Source organism: Ixodes scapularis, unplaced genomic scaffold (genome assembly GCF_016920785.2).
Source record: "Ixodes scapularis isolate PalLabHiFi unplaced genomic scaffold, ASM1692078v2 PGA_scaffold6__148_contigs__length_123643588, whole genome shotgun sequence".
Classification (NCBI taxonomy): Eukaryota; Metazoa; Arthropoda; class Arachnida; order Ixodida; family Ixodidae; genus Ixodes; species Ixodes scapularis.
In genome coordinates, this window is record NW_024609881.1 from 121,854,977 (window position 1) to 121,873,730 (window position 18,754).

Sequence of the window (18,754 nt, forward strand, 5' to 3'; positions counted from 1 at the left end):
TTCTTTTTGAGGCAACTTGCTTGTCGCCAGTCATCCACAAGGGCATTGACGACAAGAGAAACACAGTGCCAGCATGACAGGCACTAAGTTTTCCTCATTGTATGTACATTTTCCCACACAATGTGAAATACCAACGTTTAAACATGTGTAGTCGGATGACTATAGTCGTGAAAATACAGTACAAATACCTGAATTCCCTATTTAAGTTAGTAATGCTCCATAAGAAAACAAGCTTTTTCCATTGCAATTTTTAGATCTTAACGTGAAAATAAGTATACAGTCGCCGACCGTTTTTTCGGACTCCGATAATTCAAACTTGTTCAATATTTTGGACCTAAGGGAGGAACCGTGACTCACCCCATGAAAATAGTGCATATTCACGACCAAAGTTTCGGACAACTTGAAGTCCGAAAGTTTGATTATTCGGACAAAATCGTCCCGAACGATCAGCGGGAAACACCACCGGGAAGCGGCCATTTTGATTTCTATGTTGGCTGCAAATGAATTGACTTGGTTTGGCAGCGCTACTTGAGTACTCCTGAGTCCTATCGCTATGTGATGCTATGCTAGCACTTTTTTTTTTTTTTTCATTTAGCTGCACGTCATTATCATCCTCATTATCATTTTGCTTTGTTTCCTTCCATCCCTTCGCGCCTCCACCCCACTTTCGCGTCGCCAGTCGTCATTTTGCGCTCGTGCATTTGCGCCTCTCTTCTCGTTCGGAGAACGCTGGCTTGGACGTCATGGCCCCATCTGTTGTTCTACCGCCGCGATGAGTCGTTAAGAAGCACAGAAAGTACTCGTTTGTAACGCTAGAAAAGAAAGCAGCGATTCTCAAGCTAACAGAAAGTTGCCAAACGCAAACGGAGGCGTAACCTAAAACAAAGCATGCAGGCGTAACCTGAAGCAAGGCACTATTTACGACTTTTTTAAGCCCACTTGGAAGTAATAAAGGCAAGTTTTTCAACCTCCTGATTTTTCGGCGTGCTCTATTATTTATACAATTTTACGGTCCCTGCAAAGTCCGAATAATCGGTCGGCGACTGTAGTGACAAACTCTACATGGCATCTGTACAAAAAATGCACTAAATTAGTTCAATAATCAATGTTCTTGTATAGAGGTGAAGCATACATCTGGCCGTGCACAACAAATGCAACACACTTGTGACTTACGCACTGAATGTCTACGATTCGGTAATGGAACTCAGTATCCAGCATGTGCATGCGTGCAAACGTAGGGCTAAACTTGACTACTCTGGCTTTCACATTCCGCAGGAAAAAATACACGGTCCTTTCACAGTCGCAGCTTGACATACACACACCACACATGACTAGCACACATTCAATGATGCCAAATGAGCCATCATCAAGATAAACAACAGAGTTTATACGACTGCACTTATCCAAGGAGTGGGCAATGTACCTTGTTCCCTGAATCAGCACTTTCTTGTACTTCATAACTGTACATGTGGACATGCCCATGCTCCTGATGCAGTCCACCTCCACAGACACAAGCTTTCGCGACCCAGTACCAATGGTGACTGCACCGACATGATTTTGAACATTAAACAGTCTCTTGTAACCTCGAGTGAGGCTTTCGAAAACTTGAAAAATTTCTGGTTTGCCAACGAAAGCACTATGCGAGTTCGCTAAGGAAGGCAAGAACTGACAAAGCAGTAGCTTTCTGCAGATTTGCTGGGGCACATATTGGGTTCCATGGAAACTCTTTTTTATAACACCGTTCATGTTTTCAAATGGAAATGAAGAAAAGCCCCACAATGGACCCCACTGTCGCACGCTGTCACACAGATGTAAAATCAAGTGCATGTTGTATGTCATTTGAGCAATTCCATACAGGTTCTGGTACTCTTTAACGAACAGTAAAACCTCAGCTTCAATAGTGGCGAGTCTATCAAGTGCCACTACATCAGCCAGGAGTGCATGCATTATGCTACTAAGCCTACACCAGTTTCGAAAGTATTGTGCAGGCAGCAGGCCATTCAGAACAAATGGAGAGTAGTACAGAAGCCACGCCCTCCATTCTGTGGCTTTCCAGAACTTACGCTGGCACAGTGAACGTGGCAGGCGCGAGAACTCGTAGGGCGGGGTTACATTCTTTAGACGAGCATCGATCACCGACAGCTTTTTTCCCAGGTGAAAGCTCTTACGCGAGTGGGCACCTTTGAACCAAAGGTTCGTGGTGGCCCTAACCACACCCAGACAGACTGCATGCATGTAGTCGACCACGGTGTTGTTGGTAATGCTAAAATATAGCATTAGCGACAACACCGTGGTCCCAAGCACACCATGTGACAGTGACTTTGCATCTCTCTCAAAGTCCTCATCCGTTCTCTTTCTGACCTTCCTCACCTCATACGCACGAGCATGGCCTCTTCCTTGCGGAATGACATGGCCTGGGTGGAAGCACCAAGGACACCCATACTCCCCATTAAATTGGGTCTGGTTGTGTAACATACACCTTGCCACAGTATCAACAGTGCACGGACCGGGATAGGCCTTGGTCAAATGGCTAACACCATCGCTGTCGACCCAACTAAATCCATTGGTGCTAAGGTCATTCATTTCTTGAACAAATGGCACCAAGAAGCACTGCATGTTTGGCTTGTTTGGCCCAAACCACAAACCTGCCAGGAGAATGTTGTTCATTCTTTCTTTAAACGGGAGTTCATTTACCATCAACTCTAGTGGCCATACACTATAAGCTGAGGATTTAAAAATTGGCACCCCGTCAGTGTTCCATGTCAGCGTGACATCATCAGGGCCCAGCGGCAGCTGATTATAAGCAGGGCTCTGAGTGATGTCACTGACGTCAAACATCAGGCCGGGCTTCTCAGGCAAGGGGCCTTTGTTGGCAAGGAGGTTGCAGAGCTCAGCCTTCCAGTCTAAGCTCAGAAAGTATGAGCCTCCACGCAACAGGACCTTTGCTGAGTGCTCGGCACCACACACACAATCTAGCTTATCGGTTTCTCCGACTCCAATGTAGCTAGTACATGTAGGGCAATAGAAGTGAGTCGTGAGGGGCTGCTCTTGTTTTGTGAAGTATTTTTCAAAGAGATACTTTGTCGCAGGTAGTTGGCTGCCTTCTGGAAGATGGTACTGTAGCAGTTTCAAGAGGCTCTCCGTTGCCTCTTTGGAGCCATGGTGTCGCAAGACGTGAGCCATGAGCAAAAGGAGGCTCTCCTCGTGGGTCACCAGAGCCCCAGGAAACAAGGGCTGCATCTGGGGGAACAAAATGCCTTCTGCATTACACAGTGTTCTGAAATCAATCATGTTGCACTATGCAAAAAACAGACCTACATTTTTTACAAAATATTAGCCTCTAATATTCAAAAACCGATGTATTTTGTTTCATCTGTAGCCTCCCAAAATATGTATATAAGAAAACATGGAATAATATAAAATTAAAAGTTCCTCAGCATTAGGTTATGCATCGACTTAAAAGTCAAAGCTTAACAATAGTTACCAAGAAACTGCAATCCTAGGGTGTCTAAAGCAGCTCCGGGCAGTCCCTTTATTCTTTTAGCTCCCATTCTCGCCAAACCGATAAAACAATTGTTAGGAAATACACACCGAATCACTTCAATATTTATTCAAATTTTACAAGGGTTCATTCAGTTTTTCACTCAGTTTTACTTGGTTTTGAAGCAAGACCTACTCTGTTTTGAGCGGGTCTAGACTTCAAAATTTTGTCTTCACCATGTTCCACTATTAGTCAAAAGCTCACTACAATAAAATATCTTTTAATTAATGCAACAAAATTATGTTTGCTCTCGTGCAATGTCAGAAGTGTTGCTTCAAGCATCCACGATGCTCCGTGAATGGACTTCATTGGTCATGTTGAGGAATGCTATGAATTCAAGCTTCGACTGTGCTCAACAAACACTCTGAGGCAACGCCTGTTGCACCATGGTAGCCCGAGCTCTAGCTGAGGCTACACAATTGCAAAGACAGATGTCGAAGCGCATGCACTTTCTATACACCAACTCATGTTTACAAACAAACCGGAGCACCCCTAGAGGACGCCACCGGCGCCGCGCATGGACGGTGGACGGTGGGCAAGAAGCCCGCCGTTGCCCATAAACAAACCGTTGAGTTGCGTTGTTTTCGGCGTAGGTGGGGAGTCCCTGTGCTTTTTTTCGCGTTAGAATTGTTGATTCTACGTCCTCCTAACAATGTCCGACTACTTGAGCGGCTTCAGCAAAATTAACGAGGCAAAACGTTGCGTGAATAATGTGACTTGCGGCGATTCATTTCACGCGGACGCCGCAGAATGGGCGCTAAAGCCTGACTCGCAGAATGAGATTCTGCTCGCCATTTTCAGTCGCGACGTCGCTCGGGCTCCAAAAAAGCCTGGACCGTAGCTGAGATGGTGGACGTCGATACTGAAAACCGCAAGTAGAATCGGGCATTACAAATTGGTGATGGCCACTGGTAACAATGATCAACATCTTCTTGTATCTACTGTTTATACTTTGCCTACTTACCCCAACCAACCTTTAAGAGTGTTTTGAGGCCTGCACTTAGTTGTTATTGCAATTACCGGGTCAACATTTGGTTTACGGGCCGCTGTCGTTTGAATGAGCTGACGACAAAAAGCAGACAAGCTTGAAAGAGCAGACGACAGTTCGAACGCTTGCGCAATGGAGTGCGGGCAAGAAGCACCGTGTCCCGCGTCAACAAACCATTGGAATGTCACGTTGTCGGCGTCTGTGCGAGTCTGCATACTCTGTTTCGCGTTGGAATTGTCTATTCTACGTCCTAATAGCAATGTCTTACCACTTTAATCGCCTGAGCGAAATTATCAAGGCTCATTACACCGCCAAACTTTGTGTAAATCATTTGTTGTGCGGCGATTCATTTGCATGAACGCCGCAGAATGAGCGCCAAAACCATGATGAGATTCTTCTAGATATTTTCGGTCGCGACGTCGCTCGTGCTGCAAAAGTGTAGAAGGTAGCGGCGATGATCGAAGTCGATACTGAAATTCGGAAGTGAGAACAGACCAAGCGTAACAAGTCGGTGATGGCCACTGGTACCAATGATCAACATCTTGTATCTACTCTTTACACCGGGCCTACTTAAGTCTTTTTGAGGCCTGCAATTACTTCTTATTGCAATCACCGGGTCAAAGTTTGGTCTACAGGCCGTTTTTGTTTGAACGAGCAGACGACAAAAAGCAAGCTCGAAAGAGCAGACAAAAGTTTGAACGATCACGCTGCCGTGTGAATTTAAAGACGCACTAAACCCGCGGGTGGCCCGGACAACTTGGCGGTTTTCTCTCATTCATGTTGGAACAAAACAAATACATCTGGCGACCACAAAGTGTGGCCCGCACAGGCAATCGTAGTTCGACAGCGTCTGGCTTACCCTTTTCACGGCTACTATCCACATACTCGGACGAACGGAGCGGGCAGAAACACATGAAAACTCATTTTCAAACCATTCTAGACTTTTTTGGTACAGCCCCCGTCGCAGCATTTTGATGAGAACGCAGGTTTTTTTGTCTGGTTTGTGCGAAAAGAACACAAGAATGCATGTCTCGCACGGCGACTTCTGTCCACTGCAATAGACCGGAAGTGCGACCGACGCGCCACCACAGCGGCGTGACGTAGGAGAGTTGAGTTCGTGTATACAATAGCTGCGTTTGATTTACTTGCACCTTCTGCACCAGTGCAGAAAAGTGTAGGGCAGTGTAGGTTGTATCTCAATACACATACCGGAAGTGGACTGCCCCACACTTTTCTGGACCGGTGCAGGAGGTGCAAGTAAAACGAACGCAGCTACAGTTCACTCTCAAGGGGGCATGCTGATCTTTAACTTCCTTATTTTTCATGTATCATGCTGGCATATAATATAATGGTGTATTTCTCAGTGGTGACCTCAAATATGCAATTAGTTTTCAGATGACTTTACTAGATCCCGAGTTATCAATAAATTTGTAATTTTAATTAGGTCCTCCTTACAGGTTGTTAGCGTAAAATTCTTCAGAATATATCAGACATTTTTCAAGAATTGCATTCACCAAGACATGTTTTGTGCAGTGATGCTATTTTAAGCCTGATGTAATGAAAATTACATTGGTAAAAAAACATTTGCAATCAAGTTGCACAAAATGGGAGGCTATATGTTTTTGAGACTAATTAATTAAAATTATTGTATGACATATAAAGCAATGAAAATAGCATCACCGCACAAAGCATGTCTTGGTGAATGCAATTCTACAAAAAAATCTGATATATTCTGAAGAATTTTATGCTAACGACCCGTAAGAAGGACCTTGTTAAAATTAAAATGTATTGATAACTCAGGATCTAGTAAGGCTACCTGAAAACTAATTGCGTATTTGAAATCATCACTGAGATATACAACAGTATACTAAACTTCAACACAATAGAAAGAAAATAAAAAAAAATGAAGTTAAAAACCAGCCATTAAAGGGGCGATGCAACGACATTAAATTCGAAAGAAGTTGCAGTTTTAAATATTTACATTGTTCATCTCACCGAAAGGAACGGAGAAACCGCATCATTCTTTGGAAATATCGCGATTCCGTTGCGTAATAGCAAAGAAAGGAATGGGAATATTTTGCGATTCGCAGCTGTGTGGTGGCGGCCACGGGAACTAAGGCACGACGCACAATGGGTATGATGCAACAGGTTGGCAAGATGTGCCATTTAGTGCCCAATCTAATGCCCTATTTGATAAATATTGTCTTTTCAACATGAGTAAACACGACAAAAACCTCAAGTCATTGAGAAAGTTGTCCTATATTCAGCTTTAGTGGCGCCATGTTCTCTTTTGCAAAGCAGTTCGTGCTTTTAAAGCGGTGGCCTTACAGGTGAAACTTTGTAGGGACTTCGGTGTTAGTGCTTGTTGTTGTTGACGTCATCGTCTTTGTCGTCGCACTAGAGATGGGTAAAGCTGTCTTTTCTCTCGTCAATGCGGGCACGACCGAACACGCAGAAGGAAAAGATGAAGAGAGAGATCTGAGAATTAGCGTGAGGATAAGCCGGCCGAGGTTTTGTTGCTTTTTGAAACTTGTTCTCCAGTGTTTTAAAAGATTGTTCAATTTAGAATGAAAAGAAAGCTAATGCAATTGTCTGGCTGTACAAGCAGAGCATAACAGTCCTAACTTCACCTTTTACTGGGCACTTGTGGCAGTTGCAGATGGCATTCGCAATGCCAATAACTAAGCCCTTTTTTCCTAATCTCTTCTCGGCTGCGTCCTCAGGTACACGACGGCAACATTTGGCCCACGTTGCATGAACATGACACAGCTACCGCTTTCACTTCTTTGCAAATTGAGGGCGAAAAGGCGTGCATAGGGCTCTGCTTGCATAGTCGAAGTATTGCGTTCATTTTCATCTCACTTTAACAAAATCAATGCCTTAAAACGCTCCGAACCAGCCTTCACGCATCGACTATCACTGCAGTGGAACGGGCTTCTGGTGGGTGCTAGCATAGGTATATTGTTTAGGAGACATAACAGTACCCAGGATAAAGGAAATAAAAAAAATGAACATCTTACTAGTTTTGTGATGTGGAGTAACAGTTCATACATACAACACACTTTATGTTACAGACTAAATAGCAAAAAAGAAACATACCATTGGGTCTTGTTGGGGTGAATCCCCGCACGTTGGACCTGAAACAGCAGGTTGTGGAGGTTGTCTCGTAGGAGTGTTCTGCTCAAAGGTGACAGGACCAGCTTTTAATGCAGGATTTGCAGTGCCTCCCAAATCATCTCCTTGCCATCCTGCAAGGCTCGTGGAGGCTGGCAACAGGGCAGGCTCAGGACTTGCTGTTGGTTCAGGGGCTTCAGCAAGCATCTCGGCATTAGCTGACCTGTAAATAAATTGACCATTTTCACTATCAATGGTGAAGCTATCAGTAACTTGCATAGTGGCCGACGTAAACGAGAGCTGCAAGCACTTTTAGGGCATTGTAAAGGCACCTACTCATGTTTACACAAACTGAAGCACCCATAGCGCAGTCGCGCAGGTGCGACAGGTTGTTGACAGAAGTATGGCATCCTATTTCAGCAAACCATCATGATGTGCTATAGCTGACATCAAAATGAGCCGTGAAGTGAAGTGAAGTGGTCAAAGCGATATGAACAAGGCTCATTAAACAATAAAAATATGGGTGGTATGGCAAACGGAGGCTCGCACAGCATGGGTGGCACAGAGCAAGTGCTAGTGAGTCAGTAATGGCCATGAGATAGAGTGGGCAATGCCATGTCACCTTGCATCTGCTGTTTAAATTTTGCCGATTTATATCCACCCACAAGCTCACAAGTCTTTGAAGGCCTGCAGTTAATGTGTTTTGCAACCAGGGTTTGAATGTGAAGATGCTCAGAACATAGAGTGTTCCAAATCAGCTACTGGTGTTCGTATGCTCATGATAAAATATCCAAAATATTTTTCACTACAACCAGTAGGTCTGCATGAATTCAGTGAATTAAGTGAAGAGCTTTGGACAGAGGGGGTCCTAGTCTGACAATTACCACTTCATTTTTGTGGCCTTTCCTCACATTTTCCTAAAAAACAGGGATACAGGATACACTTTTGTAGGAGGTAGTTTTGTCACCTCATAGTTCTTATGGTGCACCCCTAGTCTACTAAACTCTGTGGCATTTTGACTAGAATGCAAGTTTCTAATAGTCTTGTCAAAACAGAAAGGTAATGCCTAGCCTTCCCAATTTTTTTTACTTAACATAAATTGAAGGTGCCCAAAACACTACCACTGAGGCACAATGTAGAAGAGTATGTTGGTATATGTCGGATGGTAACTATGTGATAAGAAAACTGCCACAAAAAGTTAAATATACCAAATGCATCAGCAGCAAGTGGAGGCTACGACCACTTTGTTTCCTTGCTTCAATCCCAATATTATAATTCAGCTTGTAGGAAAAAAATTTTACGATGAAACAATCATGCTTAGGTTACATGATTGTGCCATTTGGAAGTCATAAAATGCAAAATGAAGTAATAAAAAAATATACTGTCAAGACCGGTTATAACTAAGTCAACAGGAATCAGAACTCGCTTCACTATATCGGCTTCTTCGTTATATCTGAACTCATACAAATAACATGAAAAAAAAAAAGGGAACACGGGCTGTCACTGGCACATGTTTATCGAGCCTGCAGAAAGCGGTCGAGGCTTCCCTGCACGCATCCTCTGCTAGATAGGAGCTGCTTTTCGCCAACTACGAGAAGCTACGATTGAAAAAAGATCCTGCTACGTACGAATGGTGTTGACCGCTGCGACGGCCACCTCGGAGGACGCCGGCGGTGGACAGAATTTTTTTGTTTATGTGCACTCCGTCGAGGATGGCACGCTTTTGATTCACAGAGGTTGCCTTCGTTTTTACCGTCAAGGTGCCGGCAGTGCCGTGACTCTCCATCGTTGAGTCGCCATGGTTTACAAAATCGGTACTTGAGCGAAGTAGAGTTTCACGCAAGAGCAACCTCACCGACTAGACGCAGACACGGATCACGAAGCAAACAAAGAAGCGCACACGGCGCTGAGTTCGCACTCAAGCTTGTCTGTTGTCAGTATAGAGAGCCTAGATTTAAGAGATGAGGCAACTGCTCGATCGAGGTCACGTGGTTTGTGGGGCCCATTTGCAAAAAGAGCTGCAGCATACAAGCAGTCAAAACTCAAAAGCGTTCACCTTCTGCAAACGTGTCCGCCTCTGCTGCCACATGACAATCAAATGCAGGCGTACTTACTGCTCCCTCTCTTAAATCTAGGCTCTCTCCGTCATCTCTGCCGGTACGTTGTCGCTAGCGCTGCGCCTCTATCGGCATGTCACGACGGCTTCTCCGCGTGCGATGCAGTTAAGCAGCTTCCCAAGCAAGGAGCGGGGAGCAGACGACGTTGCAATGACTGCCGCCGGTGGCCTTTCCAGCATCTTCAGCAGCCTGTTCTGGGTGGCTTCTTGACCGTGGCAGTAAAGTGCAGCGGTCCGAGACTTAAGGCTCTGTTACACTCCGACGTAACGCGTGCGCGCGTGCGAGCGCGTCACAGCGACGTCACGTCGGCGAAAACCCGACGCTCTATACTCCGGTGTCGTGGCGTAACCGGCGCGACCGGCGGCGTTCGACGCAGCCTGACCGCCTCGACGCCAAAATGGAGCATGCCTTATTCCGCGCCGGCCGCGCCGGCCGCGCCGGACCAGGATGCATCACGCGCTGGCTCCGGCAGCCCTCGCGGCGAATACGAGCAATAGCAGACGACGGGAGCACCACTCCGTGTGGCGGCCCGTTTAAAGAATCGGACGTCTCGGTCGTCCAAAAGCCGATCGAGGGAATTCGTCCTCACCCGAGTGTCTACGACTCGAGGAAGCTTGAGTACCGTAGACCGTGCGCTTGTCAAAGATGTACCGCATGTACATTGACCGCCTCCGCTTGCGGCGCAGGTGGTGCACCAACAGTGCAAGCCCGAGTTTTCGTCGTGCAAGGTACGTCCTCGCCATCGCTCGAACTCGGCGCTCAACAAGCGCGAGAATTCTCGTCTGCTATTGGAAACGAAAAGGAACCGGAAATGGCGCAACCTCGCAGGAAACGTGCCCTCGTAGTCAGACTCTGCGCATGCGCCACGCCGGCGGCCCACCGACGCGCAGCCGCGTTAGTCGCCAGGGCCGCCGGAGTATAAAGAGGGCAAATTTCTGACGCGCGCGGCGTGACTGACGTGACGTAGCCGACTTCGGCCAGCGTTCGCTTGCGCACGCGTTACGTCGGAGTATAACAGAGCCTTTAGTAAACTCAGAATTTTATTATTTTTTTAAATTATCACAAAATTTCTTTTTGCTATATCCACGGGAGCCGCTCAACTTCCTTCGCTAAAAACAGACAAAAATGCATTGAAAAAGTGCAAACGGGAATGGGAAATCGTGATCACTTCGCTGTAGCCACTCTTTTGTTATTATTGACTTTGTTATAACCGGTCTCGATAATATACCCAAGAGCAGTTGAAGCTAGAACAAACCTACAAGGCAACTATCTCGTCTCAGAGAGTAGGTGCAACCATAAAATGCTCTGCGGGTATGGGGAAAGAGGGGGGAAGGGGTAGGTTAGCAGCAAAATGAAGTTCAAGTAATGTGAAAATGTTGTCTGACTGATGGTAATCTGGATCCCTCTCTCTGCTTCCGAGTGTTGACAAGAAACTACAGCCGTCATGGTTGGCCCTCACTTTCTAATAATGACATGTATACCGAATGGTTTTGTGACAAGCTGATTTGTAACTCGCACTTAGGCCGCCTGGCCCCCTTTTTCTTTTCTCCCTCTTCACGGAAATCTGTCACTTGGCACGTGGCGCTATAGTCCGTTGCAACTAAAGAAGGAAGGGTAAGGAAAAGGAAAGTAGGGGAGCGGGAAGCAGACAGAAGGCTAAAGAGAGAAAGGTTTCACCCTCTCTTCTCCAGCGCTCCATCTGCTTTCTCCTCTCTGGCTATCCTTACCCTCATCCTACCTTCTTGAGTTGAAACAGACTATAGACGATCCTGGGGGGCAAGCCTGTACAGTTGTGTGGTATGGGCTACACAAGCTTGTACAATTGCTAGTACCCTAGCCTTATGTTAACACATAGCCTTACAAGGTCGCATAAGAGGTTTTTCTCATGCCGCAGGGAGCTGAGCACAGGGGCCGAGTGAGCATCATTTATTCATAAGCCCTCACACGTTTCTAATGAACAAATAATTAACTGGTGAGGCACACAACTGCACAAGATGTGCGGACAAGGACTCCACCAGTGCACCCAAACAGGCTCAGAAAGCGTTCGGTGGTGGCTTAGAGGGCTGTTGCACTGCCCCTTAAGCGGCTTGTCGCTCTCAGCTCTGTATGGCATGACACTTCCTGGCAAAACAATACCAACTTTGTTTCTCCTAAGCTTCAGGGAGTCACCACGAGGTGTGCTAAGTGGCACTGATGCATTTGTCGTCTTTGGAGGCAGTGAGTATATCTGCGCAAGTGTACCTGCCAGCCCGTAGGTACTTCCCAAAACGAGGCAGGTATACTTCCCGACACTGAGGTTGACAAAACAAGTGTCGATAAAATGTGGGCCGCTTAACCCTATATTGACCGCGCCATAGGCTATCGACTTCTGGTGATCGATGGCTGCCGAGCGCCGTCAAGAAATTAAACTTAGTGCGGAGAATTAATTATGTTACACAATCTTGTGGATGGCCGAAGAACTCAAGTTTCAGTTTCGACGTACACTTAAGCTTTATCACAAGCTGGTAGGCTGTCGAAGATAGTAATAGGAAAGGTGCTGTCACTTGTCTAACATGGCCAACTGCTTGCATCAGTCTTCGTAACAAAGATGGCATTATTTACAGTATTCAACTGTATTATGGCATATGTTTTAGGCCAAGACCTTTGGGGATACTTTGAATAATGTTATAAGTGTTGCTAACTGATGGTTGTTGGTAAGCATCCCTATAATTTCTAAGGCTGTCCGAGACGGCGTGGACGCTTTACGTTCCCAACAAGGTGCACAAAAAATCCAAATATGAGGGAACTGTAATCGAGGCCATGACAAACCAAGGTAGAACACAAGGAAAGCATTCTGCTAGAAATGTGAGGTTGAGGCGTACTACCTGTGTTCCACCAATGTAAGCATTCCTTCGTTGAAAAGCACACGATTTACAGAAGCTAACTGTCCGACGAACCGAAAATAGACAATGTCAGTTAGAGTGCATAGAGTACACTACCTTTCAGACGTAACAGTCGTGGGTGTGGGGCACATTTTCTATATTCTGAATTTTTCTTATTTGTTGTTTAATTTGACATAGCTGTAGAAATTTCGGCGTTTATATGCCTTCTGAACATAAAACTGTACTTTCAAAATTTGCAAATCTTTTTTTTAAACATTATATTAACCTGTCTTTTTAAAAAAAATCTAATTGGCCACGTTTTCATGTGTCATATTGCTCCATACACAACTTAGTTAGCTAAATAAAAGCTTTTGCACGGATCCTTTAAATATTGCTACTTTTCCCATGATCAGGAAAGAGCTAAACGTGTGTCAGAGAAAAGCTGATGTTCCAATTAAATGTTTCTCAATAAAATGCTACGGGCCCCATTTTTTAATGTGAAACATTTTTTGGCTCTACATTTGGTTTTCAGTGAAGTCGCGTCGTAACCTCGCAACAGCTGATTGGTTGACAAAAGCCATGTGGTTGTAGCCATGGAGCCATGGAAACGGCTCAAACTAGACCCTTCACTAAAGGGGGAGCAAGGCCAAAAAGTGATCTTCCTCCCAAGTACTGATTGTGCCCGATGCTGCTTGGCTTCGGTGATCAGACGAGAACTAGCGTTTTTAGCATGGTATGGCAAAGGATAATGAGAGCAGGACTGAAGGAAAATGCAATGATTAAAACTTAAGCTTGCTTCAGACGGGGCAATTTCTCCCAGCAACTCGACGTTGCAACACCAGCAACACGGGCCGCCCACACTCACACGCAGCAACCAATTGCAATGATTTGCAATCATCATCACTAAATTTTACTTTTCGTTCACTAGTCAAACACACAGTTGCACCCTATAAACACGTTTCTATACCTTTAATGCCATTGAGAATAGTAGCTCATCTTTCTGAAATGGTTTATTCTCAAAAACGGTTGACTCCAAACACTAACGAAGTCTTTACTTGTCATCACCACCGGTATGGACTTTCACGCAAAAATACTGCATCCCTGATTGGCTGCTCTCGCTTCAAACTTCTCCAAGTTCTCCGAGTCGCTCGTCCATTTCAAGCCAGACGCAATCTGAGGAATTCGTGTTGCACCAGGGAAAGCTAGGGAACTCGCCAGCAACACCGAAATTGCTGGGAAAGTTGCCCAGTATGTGTCCTCTTTTTTGCTCTGTTTTTTTCTTGTGCACTTTTTACTTTATCATGAACCGGTACCAACTAGCTCAGCTTTCAATCCTGATGCTTAGAAATGACCCTATCCCAAAATTACACCCTCTTTAAGCAAATCTAGAAATCCTGCACAGTAATGTGTGCGAAAGACACCATCAAGGTGGCAAAGCTATTGTATAATGCTGCCTACACCCTCATGTGGGGAAGTACAAGCTCCGCCGCAGGGATGGGCAGCTACCAAAGAGGTGCGGCAAGGCTAATGTATCATTGAGTTGCCTTCTTTTGTACAATTTTGAACAAGAAAAAGTGAACTATATTTAAGCGATCGGCTTTCCATTTTTAGCGTCTTTTGCAGACACAGCTGTGCAGCATTTCCAACTCTGCTTGAAGAGGGAGTAATTTCGGGATGTGTCTATAAGGACACCTGACTGGCAGTTGTGGCAATATGTTTCACATAACTGCCCAACAATTGCCTACAATTTTCCATACATTTTTCCCTGTGGCTGTGACACCATGTCTTTGCATATATGTACAGATAGAAAATAATTACCTGGCCGAGTCATTCAGCACCAGATGCTGCTGTTTGTAGCGATGTGCTGAACGCCTGGGGACACTACCAGTGTCAGATTGGAGGTACATCTTGTACGCCCCCACCTGCTCCATCTAAAACAAAAATCAGGGTTATTTGCACATAATGAATGCACACAAGAATCATACATATGAAAGACCAGCCCACACGCTCAAAAACATTAGCTGCGTTCGATTTACTTACACCTCCTGCACAGGTGCAGAAAAGTGTAGGGCGGTGTACTTCCGGCCACATCTGAATACAGATGCCGGAAGTAGACTGAATACACATGCCGGAAGTAGACTGCCCTACACTTTTCTGCAGCGGTGCAGGAGGTGTAGGTCAATCGAACGCAGCTAACGCTTCAAGAGCAATGCGATATGCACTATGTAGTGCAGCTCCACCAGAAGTTGCTATATGCACGACAGCACGGAGAGCTCATGCCATTTGGGTCACCCTTTTCGGATATCATGTGTCCTCTTGCCCGCATTCACACCGCTCCGCGGCGACAGCCTGCGGCTGCTCATTACAAAACTATAAACCCACTTGGCCCCCCTCGAACACGCCGCTTGGAGGCGTCCAGCCGACAACCGAAGTTCCGCTTTGGTGCCTGGAACGCGTCTCCGACTGGAGTGTTTACCCCGCCCAAAAAAACTGGTCCCTCCATTTCCGCCTAGTTACATCATAGAAGTGTCATGCTGCCGCCAGTCGCGATCCTGGTGGCGTCCCAATAGCTCTGGCGTATGTGGCAGACGCCTGTTCTGCAGGTCGCACTCCAGGGTGGCAATCCATGGAAGCGCCAGCAGCCAGAAGTTGGGACACCGCGACGACAGCGACACTCGCGTTCGCTCATGCTTTTTGCCAGCATTTCTTCAGCCAACCACCAGGATCACGACCTCCGACAGCATGACACTCCGGGTCCTGTGACGTTATTTGTTGCCACTTTGGGACCACTTTTGATGTATGGGCAGCACAGGACGCTGAACACACCAGTCAGAGACGCGCTCCAGGCACCATAGTACCACTGTCCCCCACTGCACCTCCGGAAAGGGAGTCCCATACCATTTAGTTCAGCAAAGTTTCGTCGACAATGTTCTTTTTCCCTCTTTCAATGATAATTGCAATAAAGAAACGTCATCAATATCGCCAAATGCTCGACAAAAAAAAAAAAAAGTTAGAAAAGAAGGGAAAAAAAGTAAACCCACTCTGGCTCGAACGTGTATATAGAAGACTCCTTTCCACTACGCTACAGCTACAAAACACTTCTTCTGACAATTCGTTTAATACGAGACCCAACAAGTTTCGCGTCGTGCGTATAGCCATTTCCGGTCGAGATGCATGGCGTAGTGCGTATAGCATTAAGGCCGAACCGCATGTAAGCGATTTAGCAAGCGACAAGACAAGCGACGGCGACAGGGACGAGAGTCGTCAGCGACAAGCGACGGAGATTTCTAACTGTCACCCCTGCGCTTCGCTATTTTTTTTATTTCTCGAAAGAGTAATGCTATATGCACTACGGAGTGCAGCTCGGCCGGAAATTGCTATATGCACTACGTTTCTCTCGTATAAAAAGAATGATCACAACGAATTTTCCAACCGGTGGCATAGCGTAGGGGTTAGCGTGCCCGCTTTGTACGCAAGTGGACGCAGGTTCGAATCGCGGTGATCCTACCTTTTTTTTTTTTCTTTTCTTTTTTCTTGAACGTTGTTTTCACGAGGTATTTGGCGATATTTATATTTCTTTTTTGCGATGAACACTAGAAAAAAAAAAAAAAAAAAACACCGAATGTTGTCGACGAAACTTCGCAGATCGGGGACAGCGGGGCTTGGGTTGCCGGCTGGACGCCGCGAAGCGGCGTGTACTGATTAACTTTTTCTAATTAGCAGCCGCATACTGTCGCCGCGAAGCGGCGTGAACGCAGGCGGGGGGCTGGGTTAACGAGCTCCCCAGTGATACACGCGCAGTTCGAAAAAGGGTGGCCCGAGCGGCATGAGCTCTCAGCGTAGTGCATATAGCAATTTACGTCCAAAGTGCACTACGTAGTGCATATAGCATCGCTCTTCTAGAAAACGTCGCTCATCGCTCCCGTCGTTTTCATGCGGTTCATTGTCGGTCGGTCGGTCACTCGCGCGACGAGGCAAACCGTATGAAAGCGACGGGAGTAAGCGACCAGAGCGATGAGCGACGATTTCTAGAAATCCAAAAACCGAGGGACGCGACAAGCGACCGTGAGAACTCCGTCGCTCGTCGCTGTCACTTTCGCTCGTCTCGTCACTCGCTATATCGCTTACATGCAATTCATCCTTCAAGCGAGTCGTCGTCGCTTGCCTCGTCGCTCGCCAAATCGCTGCGTACAACACCCCCAGCGAAAAAAGAGCACTCACTTTTGTGCACGCCGACAACGGAAACGCCGACGACGTCGAGGATCCCAGCCGATCTATTCAAATTGAAGCTGCAGGTGCAATGCGTCCGCGCAACCTAACGTGGACATTATTTACTTTAAACGGTCTCAAAACATGCCTGCCGTGCCTGCTGTCAACACATCACTGTTATCACAACGTGCTGCGAGACGCTGCGCCGCTGCGCTGCGGAGCACGTGTTCTGGCTCGCAAAAGAGCTGGGTAGTAAACTAGACGCCTCTTTGGACAATCCGGACACCCGCTCCTGACGTCCCGCGTCTCTGACGGATGAAAGCGCCGCCTTTATTGCATGTAGCGGCAATTCTTTGAACTGCTTTGGTGGAGCAGCGCCCCTGCAGTTTTCACAAGTGGCGCTGCGAAATGTTGGTGGTAGAACTCGCACGGATTCAGGCCGACATTATGTTGAACGTTCACTATCTAAAATGAACACGGTAGAATCAAACAAAGCAATACTTTTTAAGCAGTGAGAGAGTGCAGGCGAGCTGGTAATCAATCGACGTCTTGTAAACCCTGAGATGGGGAACGATAAAAAAACGTCCGTTTTTTAACGTCCGTTTTTTTTTTATCGTTCCCCGTCTCAGGGTTTACAAGATGTCGAAAGCAATACATTTGCAGTGCTTTGGCTGGGTATGTTGATCTAGCCAGATCTGCAAGTGGTTCACGTTGTGAATTAAACATTTTACTGGTGCACGAGTTCACGTTGTGGATAAGGCACTTTCCCGGTGCTGAGTATGAACTCTTGCATGCGGTTGCTAATGTAAACCACGCAGTAGCGAGTTAACAAACCTTATGCGGGGGTTGACGGAACAAGATGCACACTTTTGCTTTCTTGTGCAGCCTTGACAACGTTGTTCATGAAAAATTGACGCCGAACTTAAAGGAAGTCTAGCCAGCGCACGCTTCCGACAGGGGCCGGCCAGAAAATCGCATGCGAAACACAGTGATGAACGCTGGAGGCTGTTTCACGCACAGCGACTGCAGGAACTGTGCGAAAAAAATCGGGACAGCCGACACGGCGATTTGTTCGTTGTTTGGCGATTGTCGGTGAGAAAGACATCCCACGAGCGATTGCTTTGCAATTTTGTTGATCAAAAGTTTCTTGAACAAAGCCTGAGACATTTCAAGCGATCGTAACCAGTAGCAGGGCCGCTGCGACGGTGCAACTGTGCTTTTAGTCGCAGAGTGGCAAAAATCGCAACGATTTGGGGAAACAATTGCAGCACGTGAAACAGGCTTACTTCTAAGAAGCTTTCCTGTCTACGTGCTCTGATTGGGATTGAAACTACAAGCGCGAGCGCACGCTGTGGAGGAGGACGCCTGAAGTCCTAGCTGTACTGCATGCATTCATGTGCTCACGAGCTCGGCAGGTACGTTAAGGGGCACGGGTCCATATCACAAGAGCGAATGACATTTGAGCGAATGGTCGTTTTAGCGAATAACGGGGGCGCGCGTTAACCCATCCGTCGCGCTGCGCTTTACGCCGCTTCGCGGCGACAGTCTTCGGCAACTCATTACAAAAATGTGAACCCATTTGGCCCACCCGAAAACGCCGCTTCGCGGCGTCCGACTATTCGCTAAAGTGTCGTTCGATGAAACGTGGGCGTTCGCTAAAACGTCATTCGATCAAGTGAGTGCCTCCCGGTGTGGCCAGTGTGTACTCGTACCAATGTGCGAGGTGTGTACAATTGCTTGTACACACCTCGCTAGGCCTACTTTCTAACGGCTCCAGCAATTCTACCTTGATTGTGTTTAACTCACGCGGTTCGTGACTTAATTTATTTTCCAAACAAGGACCGGAAAGCTGCAGAGCCATATGATGTACTGTGTACAGGTGTGTTACAAAGCCATGGACCTGTGCATTTCCCGTGGCTGGCCG

At 46.5% G+C, this 18,754-nt stretch overlaps 1 protein-coding gene across 1 annotated transcript in view; it reads left to right on the plus strand.

The window, feature by feature from the left end:
• The window catches only part of LOC8023137 (rab11 family-interacting protein 4A), a 167,315-nt gene that overhangs the window by 63,210 nt on the left and 85,351 nt on the right, over window positions 1-18,754 (plus strand). The window lies entirely within an intron of this gene.